Genomic DNA, 27,298 nt, shown 5'->3' on the forward strand with positions numbered 1-27,298 from the left:
AAACAGCACACAGGCTTGGACATGAGAATTACTGAGCTCAGGGTCCTGAAAGTCAAGGGATATGGGCATCGGGCGGGAAGGTGCAGTTAACATAGAAGCTCCGCCATGAACTTATTGAATGACGGAGCAGGCTCGACGGGCTGAATGGCCGACTCCTGCCCCTATTTCTTATGTTCTTACACTGTCTCATCAAACACTCCCAAGGCAGGTACAGTACGGGTTAGATACATAGAAACATAGAAACATGAAAATAGGTGCCGGAGTAGGCCATTCGGCCCTTCGAGCCTACACCGCCATTCAATAAGGTCATGGCTGATCATTCCTTCAGTATCCCTTTCCTGCTTTCTCTCCATACCCCGTGATCCCTTTAGCTGTAAGGGCCATATCTAACTCCCTCTTGAATATATCCAATGAACTGGCATCAACAACTCTCTGCGGCAGGGAATTCCACAGGTCAACAACTCTCCGAGTGAAGAAGTTTCTCCTCATCTCAGTCGCAAATGGCCTAAGACTATGTCCCCTGGCTCTGGACTTCCCCAACATCGAGAACATTTTTTCCGCATCTAATTTGTCCAGTCCCGTCAGAATCTTATATGTTTCTTTGAGATCTCCTCTCATCCTTCTAAATGCCAGTGAATAAAGGCCCAGTTGATCCAGTCTCTCCTCATATGACAGTCCAGCCATCCCTGGAATCAGTCTGGTGAACCTTCGCTGCACTCTCTCAATAGCAAGAACGTCCTTCCTCAGACTAGGAGACCAAAACTGAACACAATATTCCAGGTGAGGCTTCACCAAGGCCCTGTACAACTGCAGTAAGACCTCCCTGCTCCTATATTCAAATCTCCGAGCCATGAAGGCCAACATACCATTTGCCTTCTTTATCGCCTGCTGTACCTGCGTGCCCACTTTCAGTGACTGATGAACCATGAAACCATGACACCCAGGTCTCATTGCACCTCCCCTTTTTCTAGTCTGCCGCCATTCAGATAATATTCTGCCTTCGTGTTTTTGCCCCAAAAATAGATAACCTCACATTTATCCACATTATACTGCATCTGCCATGTATTTGCCCACTCACCTAATCTGTCCAAGTCACCCTGCAGCCTCTTAGCGTCCTCCTCACAGCTCACACCGCCACCCAGTTTAGTGTCATCCGCAAACTTGGAGATATTACACTCTATTCCTTCATCCAAATCGTTAATGTATATTGTAAAGAGCTGGGGTCCCAGCACTAGCCCTGCGGCACCCCACTAATAACTGCCTGCCATTCTGAAAAGGACCCATTTATCCCAACTCTCTGCTTCCTGTCTGCCAACCAGTTCTCTATCCATGTCAGTACATTACCCCCAATACCATGCGCTTTGATTTTGTACACCAATCTTCTTATGCGGGACCTTGTCAAAAACCTTTTGAAAGTCCAAATACACCACATCCACTGGTTCCCCCTTGTCCACTCTACTAGTTACATCCTCAAAAAATTCCAGAAGATTCGTCAAGCATGATTTCCCTTTCATAAATCCATGCTGACTCGGTCCAATCCTGTCACTGCTTTCCAAATGGGCTGCTAGTTCATCCTTAATGATTGATTCCAACATTTTCCCCACGACAGAGGTCAGGCTAACCGGTCTATAATTATCCGCTTTCTCTCTCCCTCCTTTTTTAAAAAGTGGCTTTACATTAGCTACCCTCCAGTCTATAGGAACTGATCCAGAGTCGATAGACTGTTGGAAAATGATCACCAATACACCCACTATTTCTAGTGCCACTTCCTTAAGTACTCTGTGCTGCAGACTATCACGACCCGAGGATTTATCGGCATTTAATCCCATCAATTTCCCTAACCCAATTTCACGAAATAAAGCTCCCTCTACACAGTCGTATTAAACACTCCCAGGGCAGGTACAGCACGGGTTAGATATGGAGTAAAGCTCCCTCTACACAGTCGTATCAAACACTCCCAGGGCAGGTACAGCATGGGTTAGATACAGGGTAAAGCTCCCTCTGCACTGCCTCATCAAACACTCCCAGGGCAGGTACAGCACGGGTTAGATACAGAGCAAATCTCCCTCTACACTGTCCCATCAAACACTCCTAGGGAAGGCTGAAACACACTGCTCGCAACCTTGATTTCATATTCGGCCTTAAAATGAGCTTCCGACCATATATCCGTGGCATAATTAAAACCGCCTAGTTGCACCGATGTAACATCACCGATCTCCACCCCTCCCTCAGCTCGTCTGCTTGAATGCTCATCCATACCTTTGTTACCTCAAGACCTGACTATTCCAACACACTTTTGGCTGGCCTCCCACATTATCCGCTACGTAAACTTGAGGTCATCCAAAACTCAGCTACCCGTGACCTAACTCACGCCATGTCCAACTCACCCATCATCCCTGTGCTCGCTGACCGACTTTATCTCCCGGTTACGCAAAGCTTCTATTTTAAAATTCTCATCCTTGTTTTCTAATCCCTCCCTGGCCTCACCCCTCCCTATTTCTATAATCTCCTCCAGTCCCACAATCCCCCGAGATATCTGGGCTCCTCTAATTCTGGGCTCCTGAGGATCCCTGATTTTAATCGCTCCACCATGGCCAGTCGTGCCTTCTGTTGCCTCGACCCTAAGCTCTGGAATTCCCTCCCCAAACCTCCCCGACTCTCTTTGCTCCTTTGAGACGCTCCTTAAAACCTACGTCTTTAACCAACATTTGGTCACCTGCCCTAATTTCTCCTTATGTAGCTCGGTGTCAAATTGTGTTTTATAACCCTCCTGTGAAGCGCCTTGGGACGTTTTACTATGTTAAAGTGGCTATATAAATACAAGTTGTTGTTGTGTTCCCATGCAGCTGCTGCCCTTGTCCTTCTAGGTGGTGGAGGTCGTGGGTTTGGGAGGTGCCGTCGAAGAAGCCTTGGGGAGTTGCTGTAGAACATCCTGTAGATAGTACACATGGTGCGGTGGTGGAGGGAGGGGGTGTTTAAGCCGACGGATGGGATGCCGAACAATCGGAGTGCTTTATCCTGTATGAAGCCGAGACGATAACATTGGTCGTGCAGTGACTGACATAATCTGTATCATAGAGAGTGATGGTAACAGTTTCAGAGTCTAGCTCTAACTGTTTCAAGTGTTCTTCCCACAAACTGTCCTGATGGGAGTTCTCGGTCCCAGTCAGAGACCAGCGACACTGACACATACAGAGAGCGCCCCCTACCTGGACTGAGCTTATATTACCAGGAAGTACTCAAGGGATGGGCTCTGTCAGGTCACATGATCACATTTACACATAAGGAACTGGGACATCAACTGCATAATCACATCCTTAAAGTACTGCTCGCCTCCTGCCTGGAAAGTGTGTTATTGTTGTGTTAGTTTGAATGAATTGTGTTCTTGATTCCACCCTTGTCTTTTCCACAGTGAAGTCATGCTCCCACGGCCATATTGTGCTTTAAAGAGCACTGCCTTTAATTCTTTCTCCCTTCCCCACACACTGTGTACAGAGGGCAATGATCACAAAGGATCCCAGGACCAGGCCAGCCCATTGCACTTGGTGTGCTGCAGCCTACCATGTCCCCAAATGGTTGAACACGCAACTGGATCATTTAGTGCTAGTGGTGGGGGTGCATTAGCACTTTCCCCATCTTCATCACAAAATCATGAGGAAGGCCATTCATCCCATTTCATCTCACCCATCCGGAGAGCCCCAGCGACCCACCCAACACAACTGTTGATATTTTCCTCAATGATTCCTTTCATTTCTCCCCTCTTGGATATTGGCCCACCCTGACCACCCCTAGCTCAATGTATCACTCCTCCTCTGCCTGTCTGCTTTCCTGCCACCGTCCCAGGCTTGAATGGCCCTTGGATAACGAGCAGCTCCCCAAACTGCCCCGTGCTCCTCTCAATCCCATCATCCCACCCACCATGCCTGCTGGGGGCTAATCTCACCAACTTGCTTTCCATCCCATTCATTCCACCCACTACTGCCCTCTTGGACTAGGGTGGCAACACCTTGCCCCTTACCGAAGCCTGCCCACCTGGCTGTACTTTCGATCCCCTGCCCCACATAAAGCACCACCCTTAGCATCAAATCACAACTTGTTTTTTGTCCCTATTCCTCCTTCGTGCACCTCATCTTGTTCCACCCCTCTCACCTCTTCTTTAATTCCTCATTTTCCACCAGAAGCCCCACCCTGAGTTTCTCACTGAGATATCCTTTCTCCTTTCCTCTCTCAGCATCTGCACCGAGCAACTCCTCAACCTCATCGATTTAATCTTCATCTCATTACCCTTCCCTCCAGCAGAACCTTTACACTCTCCCATCCCAGTTGATCCCTCTGGTATGGCCTAATTTCTCGTGCCCTCAAGTCCAAGGGATGCTGACTTTAGAGGATCTGGTGCACATCTGGCTTAGCCGTCCATCGCCACATCTGTCTGGACGACATTAAGTGCTGTCGTGCATCACTGTCCTCTGCCCAAATTGCCCACTGCTCCAGGATCATCGAATGCAGCAAAGAGAACCCCTGGCTCCTTCACTCCACTTTGTATTAAAAATATTAAGCTTTGCAGAACCAAGCTGCTTTAGACACAGATCAGCCATGATCTAATTGAATGGCGGAACAGGCTCAAAGGGGTTAATGGCCTCCTCTTGTTCCTAATTCTTTCTGCAACTTCTCTGAGTCATCAATCATCACGCCCGGTGTCAGTCCAGTCTACAAGTCAACTTTTATTGAAGGGAGAAAATATAAACAGATTCATAATTAATTGTAAGACAGCTGGATACAGTTATCACAATTCAGGAGATCATTTTACTTCATTATATTCCAGCACAATGTGTCTGTGTCATAGTACATTGAGATAGGGACAGAAGGATGGGTAGAGGCACTGAGCTAAATTTACAGAGATCACACTAACAGCAAACACCCTCCACCCTCCCCTGCACCCCGCCCCCCCCCGGCAGTACACAGCAGAGGATCGGAGCGACGTGGGCTGCTCAGGCAGTGGGTAAGGCTGCTCACTACGGCCATGAACTCAGAAACCATGCTCCACTGTGTTACCCAGTGAGCAGTGTGAGTGGGTCAGATTTATCGCCAGAGTTATTCCTACAGGGATTAAAGATGGGATATAGTTTCTCAGTGAAAGTGTACAGGTGAGACATGTCTTCAGCATCGTAAAATGACACCTGTCCTCCCTCATAGTCCAGGTAAACTCCCAGCTTCCGGGGTTTCACTTTCAGAGGCGAGATGGCATCTGGGATTTTCCATGATCTGCAGTCAGGAAGCAGGCCGATGACCCAATATTCATTCTCAGGTGAACATTTCAGGCTTTGCTTCCTGGTGACAGGCTCTCTGCAGACACCCACAACCCAGAGAGGCTTATTTCCAAGACCCACCTCCCAGTAGTGTCTCCCTGATGTGAAACTCATTGAGCTCAAAACATACCAATTTTTATCAAATCTTTCCGGCTGATCAGGAAGGTGTTGCTCCTTATTCCCGAACCTCACACTGGTCAGATCCTGGGACAAGATGAATTGTTTGTTTGCCGTCTCTGGGTCCAGGGTGAGAGACGCTGGGACTGAAACAAAACATGAATGGGAAGCTGTTACTGTAAGAAAACCAGGACCGAATCACGAGATGTGTACAGACAGTGATGGGCCATCACCACTTTCCTCAGCCCAGGAACTGTGGAGACCCAGGGAAAGGGTGTCTGTGGGATTTCTCACCTTTGAACCCTCACCGTTCTCTCAGTCCTATTTACACAGTGCAGATTTTCATCAATCTATTTAAGGTAAAGATCTTGCTCCAGGACACGGCCTCATTGACCAAAAGCTGCAGGAACTCTGTCTCTCTCCCTGAGCCCAGCCTGCTGTATTCTGGCACTTTTGGGACAGTGCTGATGACCTTTCTAATGTCTGACTGGGACTGAAGAGGCGACAGTTCTATTTCAGTCTACACAGCAGCCAATGGTTGAGCCTGGAAACATGGTCATTTATTGTGTGTGTGGAACCACGGAGCTCAATATTCTCACCGGCATCTCCACTTATACATGAATGGAGTGTAACCTGGGTTAAATTCAGCTCCAAATAGCAGAGAATTACTTGAGTTGCCTTAATAAAATGGCTGCTTATGTTACCGTGGGTCTGCAACTTCCTTTAGGGTTCTCCGGGCTCCTTGACAGCAGGTGACCAGTGAAACTCCCTTGGAAACTATTTCTGAAGTGTCTCGTGAGAGGGGGAACTTTGACCTGTCATTTACAAGGCAAATGATGGACCTGAGGCAGGGCCAAAGATGAGGTCTTCCTAAGCTGGGAGTTCCCATTCCCAGACCATGGAATGGGGCTTGAGTGGGTGATATTGAAGCTTTGGAAAGGGTGCAGAGAAGGACCACTAGATCAATTCCCAGTTTGAAAAACTTATTTATCAATGTACACTAAAAGAGCTGGGACTCTACACGTAAGGGAAGCGTAGATTTAGGGGCGAATTGATCGAGGTTTATAAGATGATGAAGGGAATAGATTGTGTTGAAGTAATCAGTTTGTTCCTATTAAATAGGTTAGGGAGGACCAGGGCCGACACCTATGAGTTGTGTAAGGCCAGGCCTAGGTTTGATGTCAGGAGGTAGTACTTTTCCCAGAGAAGAGTGAACCTCTGGAACATGCTGCCCACTTGTGTGGTGGCCACCAATTCGCTGAATTCCTTCAAGTAACAGCTGGACCTGTTTCTGGCTGAGGGCGGAGATCACGTTTTATAAAAGTTGGGGATTACAGGGAATTCAAGGCCAAAGTGATCTCCTGGACTAGTTTAGATTGCCTACGTGGAGTCGGAGAAATTTCACTGATTTTCCCATCCACCAAATCCCTGGCATTTTATCATTTTTTTCCCTCGCCTCTCCCTGGAGATCACATAGTTTTGTGTGATGTGGGAATGTATATGTTGTGATGCAGACAGTATCACAATTATGTTGGACAAGCAGGATGAACCAGAGGTTCTTTTCTTGTCCATCAGTGTTAGTATGTTGTTTTGATGTAGTAATGGCAGCTGGTACACCGAGTGAGGGGAAGCATATCAGCCTCTGCAAGTGTCAACGTGGGCCCCACCGGGAGCCTGATAAACCAATCAGAAGAGTGTGGCGGTCAGGTGATGTGCCTCAGAAGCAGACCCCTCCATACATTGAATATCATTAAACACATGTCGTTTAACTTGGTAGGAGAAAGATATCCAATAATATACAGAGAAAGATACCTGGTGTCCTCCAGTGTAGCAAACATCATTAGTCACATGGATAACAGTAGGGAGAAGGTGATATACAGAGAAAGATACCTTAGTGTCATCCAGTGTATAGAAACATAGAAACATAGAAAATAGGTGCAGGAGTAGGCCATTCGGTCCTTTGAGCCTGCACCGCCATTCAATGAGTTCATGGCTGAACATGCAACTTCAGTACCCCATTCCTGCTTTCTCGCCATACCCCTTGATCCCCCTAGTAGTAAGGACTACATCTAACTCCTTTTTGAATATATTTAGTGAATTGGCCTCAACAACTTTCTGTGGTAGAGAATTCCACAGGTTCACCACTCTCTGGGTGAAGACGTTTCTCCTCATCTCGGTCCTAAATGGCTGACCCCTTATCCTTAGACTGTGACCCCTGGTTCTGGACTTCCCCAACATTGGGAACATTTTTCCTGCATCTAACCTGTCGAAACCCATCAGAATTTTAAACGTTTCTATGAGATCCCCTCTCATTCTTCTGAACTCCAGTGAATACAAGCCCAATTGATCCAGTCTTTCTTGATATATCAGTCCCGCCATCCCGGGAATCAGTCTGGTGAACCTTCGCTGCACTCCCTCAATAGCAAGAATGTCCTTCCTCAAGTTAGGAGACCAAAACTGTACACAATACTCCAGATGTGGCCTCACCAAGGCCCTGTACAACTGTAGTAACACCTCCCTGCCCCTGTACTCAAAACCCCATGCTATGAAGGCCAACATGCCATTTGCTTTCTTAACCGCCTGCTGCACCTGCATGCCAACCTTCAATGACTGATGTACTATGACACCCAGGTCTCGTTGCACCTCCCCTTTTCCGAATTTGTCACCATTCAGATAATAGTCTGTCTCTCTGTTTTTACCACCAAAGTGGATAACCTCACATTTATCCACATTATACTTCATCTGCCATGCATTTGCCCACTCACCTAACCTATCCAAGTCATTCTGCAGCCTCATAGCATCCTCCTCGCAGCTCACACTGCCACCCAACTTTGTGTCATCCGCAAATGTGGAGATACTACCTTTAATCCCCTCGTCTAAATCATTAATGTACAATGTAAACAGCTGGGGCCCCAGCACAAAACCTAGCGGTACCCCACTGCCTGCCATTCTGAAAAGTACCCATTTACTCCTACTCTTTGCTTCCTGTCTGACAACCAGTTCTCAATCCATGTCAGCACACTACCCCCAGTCCCATGTGCTTTAACTTTGCATATTAATCTCTTGTGTGGGACCTGGTCGAAAGCCTTCTGAAAGCCCAAATACACCACATCAACTGGTTCTCCCTTGTCCACTCTGCTGGAAACATCCTCAAAAAATTCCAGAAGATTTGTCAAGCATGATTTCCCTTTCACAAATCCATGCTGACTTGGACCTATCATGTCACCTCTTTCCAAATGCGCTGCTATGACATCCTTAATAATTGATTCCATCATTTTACCCACTATTGATGTCAGGCTGACCGGTCTATAACTCCCTGTTTTCTCTCTCCCTCCTTTTTTTAAAAAGTGGAGTTACATTGGCTACACTCCATGCCATAGGAACTGATCCAGAGTCTATGGAATGTTGGAAAATGACTGTCAATGCATCCGCTATTTCCAAGGCCACCTCCTTAAGTACTCTGGGATGCAGTCCATCAGGCCCTGGGGATTTATCGGCCTTCAATCCCATCATTTCCCCAACACAATTACCCGACTAATAAGGATTTCCCTCAGTTCCTCCTTCTTACTAGACCCTCTGACCCCTTTTATATCCGGAAGGTTGTTTGTGTCCTCCTTAGTGAATACCGAACCAAAGAAATTGTTCAATTGGTCTGCCATTTCTTTGTTCCCCATTATGACTTCCCCGGATTCTGACTGCAGGGGACCTACGTGTGTCTTTACTAACTTTTACTAAACTACATTGGGTACTGCTGCAGTCAAAAGGCAACCTGGTCAGTCGCCAGTTAAAGAGCCACGTCTAGTCACCGCTCAACTGACCACTCGCTAATGTTAGTACGTGGGTTTCTGTTGATGATCACTTGAGTTTTAAGTAATGTGATGGAGACGTTACCTCTCAGGGAGGGGTGGGTACCGGTCATTATAAACAGTTATGATCCGGTTTGTGAGGCCGAATAGTGGACACAAGGGTCTACGCGCCAGTCCAGAAAAATGAAGGCTCTCTGGTTATTAGCATATCGGAGGCAAGTTAAGAATGTTGCGAGTACAAAGATTAGGTTGCGAAAGGAGATAGAAGATAGGGACGAGAAAATTAGTGAGAAGGAAGCGGTAATAAACTGACTTTTAAAGGAATTAGAGGAAGAGAGAGAGAGGAGTAAGAAGGATAATAGGAAGGCAAGGAAAGCAAGAGGAAGCTGGAGAAACAGTTTGAGAAGGAAAAGGAGAGAAGGTGCAATAAAGAACAGTACCTCGAGAGTCAGTGTATTAATAATCAGAATCGGTGTGATATGTGGGCCATGAAGGAAGCAGATCAGAGGCATCGCACAGAACAGGCAGTAAGGGTTAATGAGGACCTGAAAGACACATATAGGGTTGCTCAGAAGCAGTTTTCAGAAGAACGAGCGCTAAGGGGGATTTCAAAGAGTGCAAAAGGAAGGGTAAGGAGTTGGAGGATAAGGTGTGTGTACAAAGGGGCATTGTGCGTGCAATGACCCCCTCGGTCAGAAGGACAGGAAAATGGAGAGAGTGCTGAGGGATGTGATGAAGGTGAAGCAAAATTATACAAGGAACCAGAACATGGCCCACTAGAGGGAATTCGGACCCCGCCTATCGTTGCGATGCATCAAAAATGATACCAGACGCCGGCTGATAGGGCGGATGTAGGAGTCCTGGGGGCACTGGATAGAGAACTTGTGGAAAATGGCCAGTGATGTGAAAGGTTGGAGCAGGGGGCAGACCCCCAAAGGCGCTGCTTAGAGGTAGAATAGCTGCCTTGAACAGCTTGGGTGATGAGGAAAAGAAATGACTGTTGCTTTTAACTCTCAGTCCAGGAGTGTTCGGCGGCCTTCCGATGGATAAAAAGGCAGCTGGAGGCAATTATGAGGCTTGAAAGTGTGAATTGCTCAAGCATTGTGGGCTGGTAAAAAGGATCCTTTTCTGGCCATAGCAGGCATCGAGCAGAGCCCCAATGAATTCCTGGCGGCTTTTACTGACAAACTTTGGCCCATCTATTCTGTGGCCATGGGAGGGGCAATACGGTGGGTTCATTTAGAAGGGCAGCCGCACAACCATTGGTGACGCACCCAGATGTTCCACAGTCTGCCCTACCTACAGGCAGCTATGTCAGATTTTGATCCCGAAGTGGGGAAAATACGGAGGGTTCTGAGGAAAATTACCCTGCATTTTGAGAGATGCCAAGCAGATAAAGATAATACTGGGGTAATGATTTGGCCCGCTGGGATATTGAGGTTCATCCTTGGATAAGGATTATCTCCCACGTTCTAGCCCTTGTTCAGTTGGTGATTGTGTTGTATCTGTTGATAACCTGCCGTGTTAACAGGCAACAGGAGTTTGCCAAGCTGTTGTAGAAGACACCGAAGAAAGAAGACAACAAAGACAAAGTGTAAGTGTTTGTGACCCAAAATTTGGTTGCAGTCACTTGAAAGTGGACGGTAAGATTGTGTGAAAGTTGGCTTAAAGTTGACCAAATTTCATTGACCAATATGCCTCACGAAAAACAATATATTTTGTGTTGAGCAAAAGTGCCTGTTAACTTGTGAGCTGTTTTGTGATTGCGATATTTCAAAAGCTGTGTTAGATGGCAGATCCGGACAGAACATCTGGTTGTTAGCGCACGGGGTGCACTCGATAAACAAATCCCTTTTAACTGAGATGAAGTTCCAGATTATTATTTACATGGAGAAAAATTGCAATACAGCAGGACCTGGGGTTACTTGTGCATGAAACACAAAAGGTTAATATTCAGGTACAGCAAGTGATTAGGAAGGCCAATGGAATCTTGGGCTTTATTGTATCAAACATCATTAGTCACATGGATAACAGTAGGGAGAAGGTGTGATACAGAGAAAGATACCTGGTGAAATCACTGCTCTCATTTCCCTCCACACATTGACATATGTGAATGGCCCATCAACTGTATGCACAGGTAGCTCAGCGGAGACATCTCCGGGATTGTGAACCTCGATCTCACACCTGTAAAAACGGAGCTGGGAATCAGTCTGTGTTAGAGAGACAGCAGCAATCAGATCACAGAACAGCTTTTTAAGTCTGCTTACCTGTTCAAAAGGGCTTGAATGTCCTGAGGGGAAAGGAACACAATAAACGTTACTGAATCAGATTAAAGAGCTGCTACTGCAAATCTCTCAGGGAAATGATAAAGAGGGACAGAATCTGGACACCAAGGTGTCAGTCAGAAAAGGACCTGGCAACATTAACGAACTGTTAGACCTACTTCTAATTGTTCCAGGACAACTATTGAGGAATTCATTTCTTTCTTGTTAAGACAAAAAGATACCAATGGATTCAAGTGCCAGTCCAACACTTCAGTACAAAATCTAGACCATCAGAGGTGCCATCTTTCAGTTGAGACTTTCAACAGAGGCCGCATCTGCCCTCTCAGGTAAACATTAAAACTCCAACAGCCCTATTGGAAGAAGAGAAGGGGAGTTCTACTGGTGTCATGGCCAATATTTATCCCTCAACACACACCTGTAATATATTTGCTTCCTGGGTTCTTTGCTTAAGAATTCATAGCAACACATTGCTATTAAGAAATAATTGGTTTATTAACAAAGGTTTAACAATCACACCACATGTTACCAGTTTATCCACCAGGCTGACAACAACATACTTCATTGTGGATGACCTAGACCCAGCTGACTGGGGTGTTTTGAGTATTGTGAGCATCATGTGACTGGCTAAGCTACTCACAATGCAACAACTCCACAACTATTTTGATAGAACGTTAATTCAAGTGCCCCCTTTTGTAAGGGCACAATAAAAACACAAATTAACTAAATTAACTAACAAACATTAAAGGGAACCTTGACTTATCAAAATAAATTTAAATATTGTTCCCTGTTGAAATGATGTACTCCAGTCCCTCCGATGCTCACCTCGTGCGGAAGGCTGCGAGTGTACCAGTGAACACCACGTGCTCCATCTCCAGGGACACCCTGGCTCAGATGTAACTGTGGAAGAGAGGTAGGCATTCGGGCTGAAAGACCCCCTCGACCGCCCGCTGCGTGGACCGGTTAATGACCACCTTGGCCAGGGTAACAGCTCTACAACTATTTTGTTTCAAACAATAATCAAGTGCCCCCTGATTAAAGAGGGGTACTAAAACCGACAAACTTAAAACAAATTAAACTTTAACAGTAAACTTGGATCTAATTAAAATTTGGTTGCCGGGGGTGATGATGCATTCCAGTCTCCCCAGTGCCCACCACTCGTGAAAGGCCGCGAGTGTACCTGTGGACACTGTGTGTTCCAGCTCCAGGGACACCTTGGCTCGAATGTACCCGCGGAAGAGATGCAGACAGTCGGGCTGAAAGACTCTCTCGTTCTTGTTATATATGTGGACTTGTATTTACTTGGTACAGCCACCGGAGGGCTCATTCCCCGGAGTTCCAAGGAATCCCATAATCCTTTGGGAGGACAGGTATTTAAGAAGGCTTCACAGATTGGAGAGGCACTCTGGAGACCTGCAATATTGGACTAAGGTCACACGTTACTTTGAGCTCACAGTATTCAGTCTGACTCTTTCTCCATACACAACAACTGGTGACGAGATAAAGATAGTGAACACAAAGATACAGAGAACAGTGGGCATCCTGGAGAAATTTTCAGAGGGAGATGATTGGGAAACTTTTGTAGAACGACTCGACCAATACTTCATGACCAGCGAGCTAGATGGGGAAGAGAGCACTGCCAAACGTAGAGCGATCCTCCTCACCGTCTGTAGGGCACCAACGTATGGCCTCATGAAGAATCTGCTCACTCCAGTGAAACCCATGGAAAAATCGTACAACGATTTGTGCACACTGGTTCGAGAGCATTTGAACCTGAAGGAAAGCGTTCTGATGGTGAGGTGCTGGTTCTACACCTACAAAAGGTCTGAAGGCCAGGAAGTGGTGAGTTATGTCGCCGAGCTGAGATGCCTTGCAGGACATTTCAAATTTGAAGGACATTTGGAGCACATACTCAGAGACTTATCATACTTGGCATTGACCACAAAACCATACTTCGCAAGCTTTTGACTGTAGATACCCCAACCTTGAGTAAGGCCATAGCGATAGCCCAGGCGTTCATTGCCACCAGTGACAATACTAAGCAAATCTCGCAGCACACAAGTGCTGCTACAAGTTTTCGAATCGTAATGTACAGGACAGGTCACACATACCTGCAGCTACACGTTCGCAGGTGTCTCAGAGTCCACCATCAAGGGTGATGAATGCAAGGCCATTAACACCTTGTTGGCGCTGCAGGGGTGGTCATCATTTCCATTCATACCAATTCAAAGGATACGTTTGCAAGGGCTGTGGAACAATGGGACACTTTCAATGAGTGTGCAGGCGAGCTGCTCAGCCTGTTAAACCTGCAAACCACCATGCTGCAGAGGAGAACAGATCCACGGAGGATCACTATGAACCAGAGCCTCAGATAGAGGAGGCAGAGGTACATGGGGTGCACACATTCACCACGAATTGTCCCCTGATAATGCTGAATGTTGAACTAAATGAACTCGCAGTGTCAATGGAGCTGGACATGAGCGCGAGCCAGTCCATCATGGGCAAAAAGAATTTCGAAAGGTTGTGGTGCAACAAGGCCTCAAGGCCAGTCTTAACTCCAGTTCGCACGAGACTAAGAACTTACACTAAAGAACTGATTACTGTAATCGGCAGTGCTACCGTAAAGGTCTCCTACGATGGAGCAGTACACAAGCTACCACTCTGGGTGGAACCGGGCGATGGTCCCACGCAGCTCGGCAGGAGCTGGCTGGGAAAGATACGCTGGAACTGGGACACCGTACGAGCGCTATCGCCCGCTGACGACACTTTTTGTGCCCAGGTCTTAAACAAATTTTCTTCGCTGTTCGAACCAGGCATCGGGAAATTCCAAGGAGCAAAAGTGCAGATCCACCTAATTCCGGGGGCGCGACCCATCCATCACAAGGCGGGAGCAGTACCGTACATGATGAGAGAAAGGGTAGAGATCGAGCTAGACCGGCTGCAATGAGAGGGCATCATTTCACCGATCGAGTTCAGCGAGTGGGCCAGTCCTACTGTCGCAGTCCTCAAGGGAGACGGCACCGTCAGAATCTGTGGCGATTACAAAGTAACTACCAATCGTTTTTTCCGTGCAGGACCAATACCCACTACCAAAAGCCGACGACCTCTTTGCAACGCTGGCGGGAGGAAAGACGTTCACGAAGCTGGATCTGACTTCAGCCTACGTGATGCAGGAACTGGAGGAATCATCGAAGGCCCTCACCTGCATCAACACGCACAAAGGTCTTTTTGTTTATAACAGATGCCCGTTTGGAATCCAATCAGCGGCGGCGATATTCCAGAGAAACATCGAAAGCTTACTGAAGTCGGTCCTGCACACCGAGGTCTTCCAGGATGACATCTTGGTCACAGGTCGGAATACAGTCGAGCACCTGCAGAACCTGGAGGAGGTTCTTAGTCAACTCAACTGCATGGGGCTCAGGTTAAAACGCTCGAAGTGCGTTTTCCTGCCGCCTGAAGTGGAATTCTTGGGAAGGAGGATTGCGGTGGATGGCATCAGGCCCACCAACACCAAGATGGAGGCAATCGAGAACGCACCGAGGCCACAGAACGTGACGGAGCTGCAGTCGTTACCGGGTCTCCGCACCCTGCTTGAACTACTACATGCATTACTATGAAAAGGGGGTGAATGGGTTTGGGGCAAAAGCCAAGAAAATGCCTTTATACAAGTGAGAAAATTGTTAACTCAAACAAATTGCTTGTGTTGTATGCGTTTGGTACTAGCATGTGATGAGTCGTCATTTGGCGTCTGGTGTGTATTGCAACAAGCTAATGATTTCAGGAAACTGTAACCACTTGCTTATGCATCCAGGAGTCTGTCTAAGGCCAAGAGAGTCTACAGCATGATTGAAAAAGAAGCGTTAGTGTGTGTCTATGGGGTAAATAAATTGCATCAATAACTGTTTGGGTTAAATTCGAATTGGAAACTGACCATAAGCCACTTACATCCCTATTTTCCGAGAGTAAAGGGATAAATACCAATGCATCGGCCCACATCCAGAAATGGGCACTCATGTTGTCCGCATACAACTACGCGATCCGCTACAGGCCAGGCACAGAAAACTGCGCCGATGCTCTCAGTAGGCTGCCATTGCCCACCAGGGGGGTGGAAATGGTGCAGCCCGCAGATCTAGCCATGGTTATAGAAGCATTTGAGAGTGAGCAATCACCAGTCACTGCCCAGCAGATCAAAACCAGGACAAGCCAGGACCCTTTATTATCTCTAGTCAAAAGCTGTGTGCTTAGCGGGAGTTGGTCCAGTGTCCCAGTGGAAATGCAGGAAGAGATAAAGCCATTTCAGTGGCGCAAAATGAAATGTCTATACAGGCAGAGTGCCTTCTGTGGGGCAATCGAGTAGTTGTCCCCAAAAAGGGCAGAGACACCTTCATCAATGACCTCCACAGTACCCACCCAGGCATTGTAATGATGAAAGCGATAGACAGATCCCATGTGTGGTGGCCCGGTATCGATGCGGACTTAAGTCCTGCGTTCACAGATGTAATACATGCTCGCAGGTAAGCAATGTGCCCAGGAAGGCGCTGCTAAGTTTATGTTCTTGGCCCTGCAAACCGTGGTCCCGGGTACACATCGACTATGCAGACCCATTGTTGGGTAAAATGTTCCTTGTTGTAGACGCGTACTCCAAGTGGATTGAATGTGAGATAATGTCGGCTAGCACGTCCGCTGCCACCACTGAAAGCCTGCGGGCCATGTTTGCACACACGGCTTACTCGATGTCCCGGTGAGCGAAAATGGGCCATGTTTTTCCAGTGCTGAGTTCAAAGAATTCATGACCCGTAACGGGATCAAACATGTCACATCTGCCCCGTTTAAACCAGCGTCCAATGGTCAGGCAGAGAGAGCAGTGCAAGGCTTGAAGAGGGTAACTGAAGGCTCACTGCAGACTCGCCTATCCCGAGTCCTGTTTAGCTACCGCACGAGACGCCACTGGCTTACTGGGATCCCACCTGCTGAACTGCTCATGAAAAGAACACTTAAGACAAGGCTCTCGTTAGATCACCCTGATCTACATGAACAGGTAGAGAGCAGGCGGCTTCAACAAAGTGCATAACATGATAGCGCAAATGTGTCCCGCGAGATTGAAGTCCATGATCCTGTACTTGTATTAAATTATGGACAAGGTCCCAAGTGGCTTCCCGGCACTGTCGTGGCCAAAGAGGGGAGCAGTGTGTTTCTGGTCAAACTTCAAATGGACTCATTCACCAGAAACACTTGGACCAAATCAAACTCAGATTCATGGACTACCCTGAGCAACCCACCTTGGACCCTACCTTTTTTGATCCCCCAACACACACATCAGTGACAACCGACACCACGGTTGACCACGAAGCAGAACCCATCATCCACAGCAGCCCTGCAGGGCCCAACACACCAGGCAGCCCAGTAAGGCCAACTTCACAGCAGCCCAGCAAGGCCCCAACAAATGATTCAACAACACCAGCTTTCACACCGAGACAATCAACCAGGGCAAGAAGGGCCCCAGATTGACTCATATTGTAAATTGTTACACTATCGACTTTGCGGGGGGAGTGTTGTTATATATGTGGACTTGTATTTATTCGGTACAGCCACCAGAGGGCTCATTCCCTGGAGTCCCAAGGGATCCCATAATCCCTTGGGAGGATAGGTATTTAAGAAGGCTTCACAGGTTGGAGAGGCACTCTGGAGACTTGCCATAAAAGACTAAGATCACACTTTACTTTGAGCTCACAATGTTCAGACTGACTCTTTCTCCATACACAACAGTGCTGTTAATGCCTACTTTGGCCAGGGCAACAGCTCTACAAACCTGTGAGCATAATCACAGGCCCATACATTACAACACCCAAGACAGATTATCTGGTCATTTATTTGATTGCAATCTGTGGGAGCTTGCTGTGCGTAAATTGGCTGCTGTGGTTTCCTGCATTTCAACAGTGGCTACACCAAAAGTACTTCATTGCCTGCAAAGCGCTTTGGGACGAAAGCTGCAACATGAATAAAGGAAGAATTGCAACTTCAACAAATCATTAGATTTATTTCCAACTGCTCCTGTGTAACTTTTGAAGATTGAATTCTAAACGCAATAATACAAAGGATACCAGAGCTGAATAATGGAAGAGCATGAGGTTAAAAAACATGCAACCCCAGCCCAAGACTTTGTTTTCATTAACATTGATATGGAACACAAAGGCAGACGGTTTAACCGTATAGTTTCCATTTTGATCCCCAGTGTCACCATCAAGCACTCCCAGGATCAGGAACAGTACAGTCAACAGTCAGCAAAGTTTTACGTACTCTGCCTCAACACTACACCTTAATCCCATCCTCAGAAGAGTCCAGTCACCAATCAGTGCCACTGTTGCACTATGTTTCGGAACTGCCTTGAGATTGCCTCACATCAATTCCCATTGGAGGCTTACTGACAGCATAAAGAGATGTCCATCCATCAATCAGATTGAGGCTAAACCAAAGCCCAGAGGTGAAAGGTCAGTATGTTAACCATTGCCCCCAGTCCCCTGAATGTTGCAGTGTTTCCACTGACCTGCTCTCACTGAGGGGGCTGGTTTGCTCCCATTGACCCTGTAGATCAATCCCACTGACACTTATTTCACTGTCCGTTCAGATTCCCTGTACAATGAGGAGGGACATTTTGTACCTTGAGGAGTTTTGGGGCTTCTTGTATGTCCAGTCTCACCTTTAGATTTCTTATGATCCCTTCAAGATAAGACATTTCATCGAAGGTGCTCTTTAAATTGTTCTCCATTTGCTTCAATATTTTATCTGCTTTTATCTCCTGCTCTGCTTTCATCAGCTCTTCCTTCTCAGACAGGAACTTGTGCGCCTTTTCAAACTCAGTCTTGATTTCACTTCTCACACTGTCAACCTGGACCTAGAACAGATTGAATACAGAATAGACAAACAGTATTCATAATCCTTGTGTCCCTGGGCTCCGTGTGTCTTCTACAGAGTATAAGTCATGTACCATCACATATGGAAATAGGGTTTGTTATATTCTTTGTCACTCTGTAAGTCGCACTGTCTGTCAAACTGCTTTAATTGCCTCACTATATTAATAAGGAAACAGCAATTCCCAATAAGCACTGTCAACAGAGTAATTTAATTAAATAGCCGTTAGCTGTGAGTGAGTTACAGGCAGTAATCTAATCGAGGGCTTCAGGTGGTTTATATATAGAATAATGGATAACTGGGAGTGAGTTACAGACTGGAATCTAATCGAGGGGTTCAGGTGGTTTATATATAGAATAATGGATACCTGGGAGTGAATTACAGACAGTAATATAATTGAGGGGTTCAGGTGGTTTATATATAGAATAATGGGTACCCGGGAGTGAGTTACAGACGAGAATCTAATCGAGGGGTTCAGGTGGTTTATATATAGAATAATGGATACCTGGGAGTGAGTAACAGAGAGTAATATGATCGAGGGGTTCAGGTGGTTTATATAGAGAATAATGGATACCCGGGAGTGAGTTACAGACTGGAATCTAATCGAGGGGTTCAGGTGGTTTATTTATAGAATAATGGATACCTGGGAGGGAGTTACAGACTGGAATCTAATCGAGGGGTTCAGGTGGTTTATATAGAACAATGGATACCCAGGTGTGAGTTACAGGCTGGAATCTAATCGATGGGTTCAGGTGGTTTTTATATAGAATAATGGATTCCTGGAAGTGAGTTACAGACTGGAATCTAATCGAGGGGTTCAGGTGGCTTATATATAGAATAATGGATACCCGGGAGTGAGTTACAGACGAGAATCTAATCGAGGGGTTGAGGTGGTTTATATATAGAATAATGGATACCTGGGAGTGAGTTACCGGCTGGGACCTAATTGAGGGGTTCAGGTGGTTCATTTATAGAATAATGGATACGCGGGAGTGAGTTACAGATTGGAATCTAAGCGAGGGGTTCAGGTGGTTTATATGTAGAATAATGGATACCTGGGAGTGAGTTGCCGACAGTAATATAATTGGGGGTTCGGGTGGTTTATATATAGAATAATGGATACCCGGGAGTGAGTTAGAGGCTGGAATCTAATCGAGGTGTTCAGGTGGTTTATATATAGAATAATGGATTCCTGGGAGTGAGTTACAGACTGGAAGCTAATCGAGGGGGTCAGGTGGTTTATATATAGAATAATGGATAACTGGGAGTGAGTTACAGACAGTAATATAATCGAGGGGTTCAGGTGGTTTATATATAGAATAATGGATACCTGGGAGTGAGTTTGAGGCTGGAATCTAATCGAGGGGTTCAGGTGGTTTATATATAGAATAATGGATTCCTGGTAGTGAGCTACAGGCTGGAATCTAATCGAGGGGTTCAGGTGGTTTATATGTGGAATAATGGATACCCGGGAGTGAGTTACAGATGAGAATCTAATCGAGGGGTTCAGGTGGTTTATATGTGGAATAATGGATACCCGGGAGTGAGTTACAGACGAGAATCTAATCGAGGGGTTCAGATGGTTTATATATAGAATAATGGATACCTGGGAGTGAGTTACAGACAGTAATATAATCGAGGGGTTCAGGTGGTTTATATATAGAATAATGGATACCTGGGAGTGAGTTACAGGTTGGAATCTAATCGAGGGGTTCAGGTGGTTTATTTATAGAATAATGGATACCTGGGAGTGAGTTACAGACTGGAATATAATCGAGGGGTTCAGGTGGTTTATATCGAATAATGGTTACGCGGGTGTGAGTTACAGGCTGGAATCTAATCGAGGGGTTCAGGTGGTTTTTATATAGAATAATGGATTCCTGGAAGTGAGTTACAGACTGGAATCTAATCGAGGGGTTGAGGTGGTTTATATATAGAATAATGGATACCTGGGAGTGAGCTACCGGCTGGAATCTAATTGAGGGATTCAGGTGGTTCATTTATAGAATAATGGATACGCGGGAGTGAGTTACAGACTGGAATCTAAGCGAGGGCTTCAGGTGGTTTATATACAGAATAATGGATACCTGGGAGTGATTTACAGACTGGAATCTAATCGAGGGGTTCAGGTGGTTTATATATAGAATAATGGATAACTGGGAGTGAGTTACAGACAGTACTATAATCGAGGGGTTCATGTGGTTTATATATAGAATAATGGATACCTGGGAGTGAGTTAGAGGCTGGAATCTAATCGAGGGGTTCAGGTGGTTTATATATAGAATAATGGATTCCAGGTAGTGAGTTACAGACTGGAATCTAATCGAGGTGTTCAGGTGGTTTTCTGTGGAATAATGGATACCCGGGAGTGAGTTGCAGACGAGAATCTAATCGAGGGGTTCAGGTGGTTTATGTATAGAATAATGGATACCTGGGAGTGAGTTACAGACAGTAATATAATCGAGGGGTTCAGGTGATTTATATATAGAATAATGGATACCCGGGAGTGAGTTACAGGCTGGAATCTAATCGAGGGGTTCAGGTGGTTTATTTATAGAATAATGGATACCTGGGAGTGAGTTACAGACTGGAATATAATCAAGGGGTTCAGGTGGTTTATATATAGAATAATGGATACCCGGGTGTGAGTTACAGGCTGGAATCTAATCGAGGGGTTCAGGTAGTTTTTATATAGAATAATGGATTCCTGGAAGTGAGTTACAGACTAGAATCTAATCGAAGGGTTCAGGTGGCTTATATATAGAATAATGGATACTCGGGAGTGAGTTACAGGCTGGAATCTAATCGAGGGGTTCAGGTGGTTTATATATAGAATAATGGATACCTGGGAGTGAGTTACAGGCAGTAATAAAATCGAGGGTTTCAGGTGGTTTATATATAGAATAATGGATACCCGGGAGTGAGTTAGAGGCTGGAATCTAATCGAGGGGTTCAGGTGGTTTATATATAGAATAATGGATACCTGGGAGTGAGTTACAGACTGGAATCTAATCGAGGGGTTCAGGTGGTTTATATATAGAATAATGGATACCCGGATGTGAGTTACAGGCTGGAATCTAATCGAGGGGTTCAGGTGGTTTTTATATAGAATAATGGATTCCTGGAAGTGAGTTACAGACTGGAATCTAATCGAGGGGTTCAGGTTGTTTATATATAGAATAATGGATACCCGGGAGTGAGTTACAGACGAGAATCTAATCGAGGGGTTCAGGTGGTTTATATATAGAATAATGGATACCTGGGAGTGAGTTACAGACAGTAATATAATCGAGGGGTTCAGGTGGTTCATATATAGAATTATGGATACCCGGGAGTGAGTTACAGGCTGTAATCTAATCGAGGGGTTCAGGTGGTTTATATATAGAATAATGGATACCTGGGAGTGAGTTACAGACTGGAATCTAATCGAGGGGTTCAGGTGGTTTATATATAGAATAATGGATTCCTGGGAATGAGTTACAGACTGGATTCTAATCGAGGGGTTCAGGTGGTTTATATATAGAATAATGGATACCCGGGAGTGAGTTACAGACGAGAATCTAATCGAGGGATTCCGATGGTTTATGTACAGAATAATGGATACCTGGGAGTGACCGGTTTTTTTGAAGTTATGGATTTTCAGGAGTGAGTTACCAAGCAGAATCTAATTGCCGGATATTTAACAACAAATGCATAAAACTGATTAAAATGAGTGAAACTGAAGAGTTTGTAATTGTCATGGGAACATACACTAAGTTTGTCTCCCTGAGTGTTTGAAGAGATGTAATGAGGTATGGAGGTTGGTCGCACTAACTCTGCAGTTTTGGGACCAGCGAGTTAGGGGCCAGCCGAATTGTCAGAGATGTAGAAGAATAGAAGATATTGAGTTGGGAAAGGGGATCGATGTCACACGTACACTTTGTTATTAAAAAGTGATCAACTAGCAGTTAGCGTGAAGGATCTGATGGGAGTCAAACACTCTTCCTCCTCTTTTAAACAAATTACCTGTGTACAGACGGTCCCTCATGCTGAAGTTCAGATAGCAGCTGGCAGTGTGCTGGACAGAAACCTCTTCATTCAGTAAAACTCTCTCTCACTATGTTAAACGCTAATTCAGTTAGTTACGAACACAAACCCCAAAGGACACCTCCCCTACCTTTATCTGGAAGATCCCATCCTCCCCCTCTCTTTTACTTTGAACAGCGAGATCCATTCGTTTTTGCAGAAATTCCAATGATTTTTTCAATTTTTCCTGGGAGACAAAAACGCATGTGGCTTGAAAAAAGGAAACATAGAAACATAGAAAATAGGTGCAGGAGTAGGCCATTCGGCCCTTCAAGCCTGCACCACTATTCAATAAGATCATGGCTGATCATTCACCTAAGTACCCTATTCCCTGTGTCCCTGACATGAGACGCAATGTTAGAACAGGGAGTGGGAAATAGTCCCTATGTCCCTGACAGTGATACACAATATTAGAACAGGAGATCGAAGAACTAATAGATCGCAAGCGCAAAGCATTTCTGAGCCTCAAGCAACAGCCCAACTCGGGAGCTGCAAAGCAACATTACAGACGGCTCAAGGCTCAGGTCCAACTAAAAACCCGGGACCTAAAGAACAAGTGGTGGATGGAGAAAGCACAGGAGATACAACAACTGTCTGACAGCCACGATATGCGAGGATTCTTCACTGCCGTCAAGGCCACCTACGGTCCAAACTCCCGGCCAAGAACGGGGAAGCACTCAAGGACACCGAAGCTGTCAGGGCCCGATGGAAGAAGCACTTTGAAGAACTCCTCAATCGAGACTCTGCCTTTGACTCGAGTGTTCTCGACTCCATCCCACAGCATGCGATCCGCCACCAACTCAGTAAAACTCCAACATTGCATGAGGTAGGCAAAGCCATACAACAGCTGAAGAATAACAAAGGTGCAGATGGAATCCCTGCTGACGCGCTAAAGTACGGCGGAGAGGCGTTGTTGGTGCGGATACATAACCTCATCTCTCTCATCTGGAGGGAGGAGAGCATGCCGGGAGACCTCAGAGACGCAGTGATTGTGACCATTTTTTAAAAAGGGGACAAGTCCGACTGCGGCAACTACAGGGAAATCTCCCTGTTATCAGCCACTGGGAAAGTTGTCGCCAGAGTACTCCTCAATCGACTTCTCCCTGTGGCCGAGGAGCTTGTCCCGGAATCACAATGCGGATTCTGTCCCCTACGGGGCACAACAGACATGATCTTTGCAGCGTGACAGCTGCAGGAAAAATGCAGGGAGCAGCGCCAGCCCTTACACATGGCCTTTATCGATCTTACAAAGGCCTTTGACACTGTCAACCATGAGGGTCTATGGAGCATCCTCCTCCGTTTCGGATGCCCCCAAAAGTTTGTCAAAATCCTTCGCCTGCTTCACGACGACATGCAGGCCGTGATCCTTACCAACGGATCCATTACAGACCCAATCCACGTCCGGACCGGGGTCAAACAGGGCTGCGTCATCGCTCCAACCCTCTTCTCAATCTTCCTCGTCACCATGCTCCACCTCACAATCAACAAGCTCCCCGCTGGAGTGGAACTAAACTACAGAACCAGTGGGAAGCTGGTTAACCTACACCGCCTCCAGGCCAGATCCAAGATCACCCCAACCTCTGTCATTGAGCTGCAGTATGCAGACGACGCCTGCATCTGCACATTCAGAGGCTGAACTCCAGGATATGGTCGATGTATTTATTGAGGCATATGAAAGCATGGGCCTTACGCTTAATATCCGTAAGACAAAGGTCCTCCACCAGCCTGTCCCCGCTGCACAGCACTGCCCTCCAATCATCAAGATTCATGGCGTGGCCCTCGACAACATGGACCATTTCCCATATCTCGGGAGCCTATAATCAACAAAGGCAGCCTTTGATGCGGAGATTCAACACCGCCTCCAGTGGGACAGTGCAGTCTTTGGCCGTCTGAGGAAAAGAGTGTTTGAAGACCAGGCCCTCAAATCTACCACCAAGCTCATGGTCTACAGGGCTATTGTAATACCCGTCCTCCTGTATGGATCTGAGGCATGGACGATGTATAGAAGACACCTCAAGTCGCTGGAGATACATCACCAACGATGTCTCTGCAAGATCCTGCAAATCTCCTGGGAGGACAGGCACACCAACATCAGTGTCCTCGACCAGGCTAACATCCCCAGTATTGAAGCACTGACCACACTCGATCCGCTTCACTGGGCAGGCCACATAATTCTCATGCCATTTACGAGACTCCCTAAGCAAATACTTTATGCAGAGCTCCTTCATGGTAAACGAGCCAAAGGAGGACAGTGGAAACGTTATAAGGACACCTTCAAAGCCTCCCTGGTAAAGTGCGACATCACCACTGACACCTGGGAGACCCTGGCCGAAGACCGCCCGAGGTGGAGAAAGTCCATCCGGGAGGGCATTGAGCTCTTCGAGTCTCAACACAAAGAGCGTGAAGAGGCCAAGCGCAGGCAGCGGAAGGAGTGCACGGCAAACCAGCTCTACCGATCCCTTCCTTCGACGAATGTGGGAAATATTGCCTGTGTCCCTGACAGTGAGACACAATGTTAGAACAGGACAGGGAGATACTGACAGACTGTGAATTATTCACTAACAAGGGAGCTCGGGCAGTGAAATGTTGCCAGTTTGTGAGCTGGCACACACTCAGATTATTGGCACAAAGAGCGAATGAAGAACACGGGCTCCTAAAGTCCAACTGTTCTCCGGTAACTAAATGCTCACATATAAACCTACAATACGGTCCATGGATAATCATAATTGTGATTTACATGTTGGTAATTTGTGCCGAATTTAGGGTGAAGCAGCTTCCTGTTGTATGTTCATCAAATAAATTGAGACCAATATCCCGCTGTCAGTAGCTGAGTGCCAAGTGTGTTTAAAGATGATACAGGTACAGATTGTATTTCAAATTAAATCAGTGACCCAGTACCTGGTATATCTGGGTGGCCTCCTTTATAAGGAGCACATTGTGATTTTGGTGCTCTGAGCTCCAGCAATCCACACAGATCGCTTCCTGCTTCTCTTCACAGAACAGAATCAGCTTCTCCCCGTGTTCCTGCAGTAAAACTCCCCCTCCTGCTCTGTCACCTTCACCTTCAGCAGTCTGAACTGTTCCACGATGTTGCCCAGGGTCCGAGCGGGCCTGGTGTCCCGCTGGGTGAAGAGCTGCCGACACTGGGGGCAGGAGACATCTCCCGGGACCTCCTCCCAAGTCCCAGAGATGCAGGATCGGCAGAAGTGATGGCCACAGTCCAGGGACACCGGCTCGGTGAAGATCTCCAGGCAAATGGGACAGGTTAGTTCATGTGTTAGACCTGCAGTCGACATCTCGGTGTTCCCAGTCTCTCTCCTTCCCTGTCCAGTACTTTCACTTTCAACTCTTGGTCGGTGCTGCACTTCCTGGTTTTGGCTTCACGTAACCAGGGACCGACTCAGTGTTCTGCATTTTGTAATTACATCAAAATGACACCGTTTATTGTATGTGGTCACTTAGTAGATTTGTAATGCCCAGTTTATAACATTCATTCTTTTTCCACTACCAACCTTATCATTAAACGCCCCTCCCTCCCTCGTCCTCTCCACCCTCACCTCCAACAAAACGTGGGAGGAGCTCATGGAGTGTGTCACTAAGATTGAGACCATCCGTTCTCCTGCCTCTGACACATCCATCCCTCCCCCGAGCGCCCCCCCCCCCCGAGTCAAATTCCCCCCTCCCCCTGCCCTAACACTGAACTCACATCTTTAGTTTATCGCCGATCGCCCCTCGTGCCCTCTCTGAGCTCATCTTGTCGATGTGACTCACCTCACCCTGTCTCGACTCTATCAAATCACTGTCACCTTCCCTGTTATGTATGTGGACCTCACGTGTGTGTAAGACTTTCCACTAGGGGGTACACCTGTGGGAGACCTATGGGTCACCTGTGTACCCTGGAGCAAGCAGTCCACCACGCTGCTGCCTCACTTTGGAGTTATATTAAAGAGACCAAAGTCACAATGGTTTGAGCCTACAACACAGTCTCATGGAGTTATTCTGAACTTAACAACTGGCGACGAGTTACAGATCATGAACTTTCACGCAGAAATGGCTGCCATTGGTATTCTTGAGAGATATGTTGAGGGTGATGATTGGGAAGTCTTTGCTGAGCATCTCAACCAGTGCTTCGTGGCAAATAAGCTGGACATGGCTGAGACGGAGACCAAGCGTAGGGCGATACTCCTACCGCATGTGGGTCATCGGTATATGGCCTTTTCTAAGATCTACTGGTCCCAGACAAACCTACGGACAAGACTGACACAGAGCTGTGAGCGCTGGCTCGGGAACAACTCCAGCCGAAGGAGAACATCTTAATGGCCAGGTATCGCTTTTACACGCACCATCGCTCCGAGGGCCAGAACGTGACGAGCCTTGTCACCGACCGAAGACGCCTTGCGGGACAGTGCGAATTGCATGATCTTTGGGGGAAATGTTGCGGGACCTTTTCATGCTTGGAATTGGCTGTGAGGCCATCCTCCGCAAACTACTGTCGGCCGAATCCTTAGATCTGAGCAAGGCCATCACGATAGCCCAGGCCTTCATATCCACGAGCGACAACACGAAACAGATAGCTTCACAGAATCGAAGCTCACCGGCAAGTAATATGCATAAAATAACGTCTTCAGCAGGCAGAACTGTACATGGTAGGGCCCACACAACCGCAGGGGTCAGGCCTAGGGTGACTCAGAGGCCACTGTGGAGTACTAATGAGAATCCATTAACACCATGCTGGCACTGCAGGGGCAGTCACAGAGCCCATCAATGTCGATTCAAGCACTATGTGTGCAAGGGCTGTGGAACAATGAGCCAC

General features: G+C 46.7%; 1 pseudogene; it reads right to left on the reverse strand.

Annotated features, from left to right (window-relative positions):
• Positions 1-4,966: 4,966 nt before the first annotated feature.
• LOC139229813 (zinc-binding protein A33-like) lies at positions 4,967-25,788 on the reverse strand (annotated as a pseudogene).
• Between the last annotated feature and the right edge of the window lie 1,510 nt (positions 25,789-27,298).

Source organism: Pristiophorus japonicus, chromosome 19, assembly GCF_044704955.1.
Source record: "Pristiophorus japonicus isolate sPriJap1 chromosome 19, sPriJap1.hap1, whole genome shotgun sequence".
Lineage (NCBI taxonomy): Eukaryota > Metazoa > Chordata > Chondrichthyes > Pristiophoridae > Pristiophorus > Pristiophorus japonicus.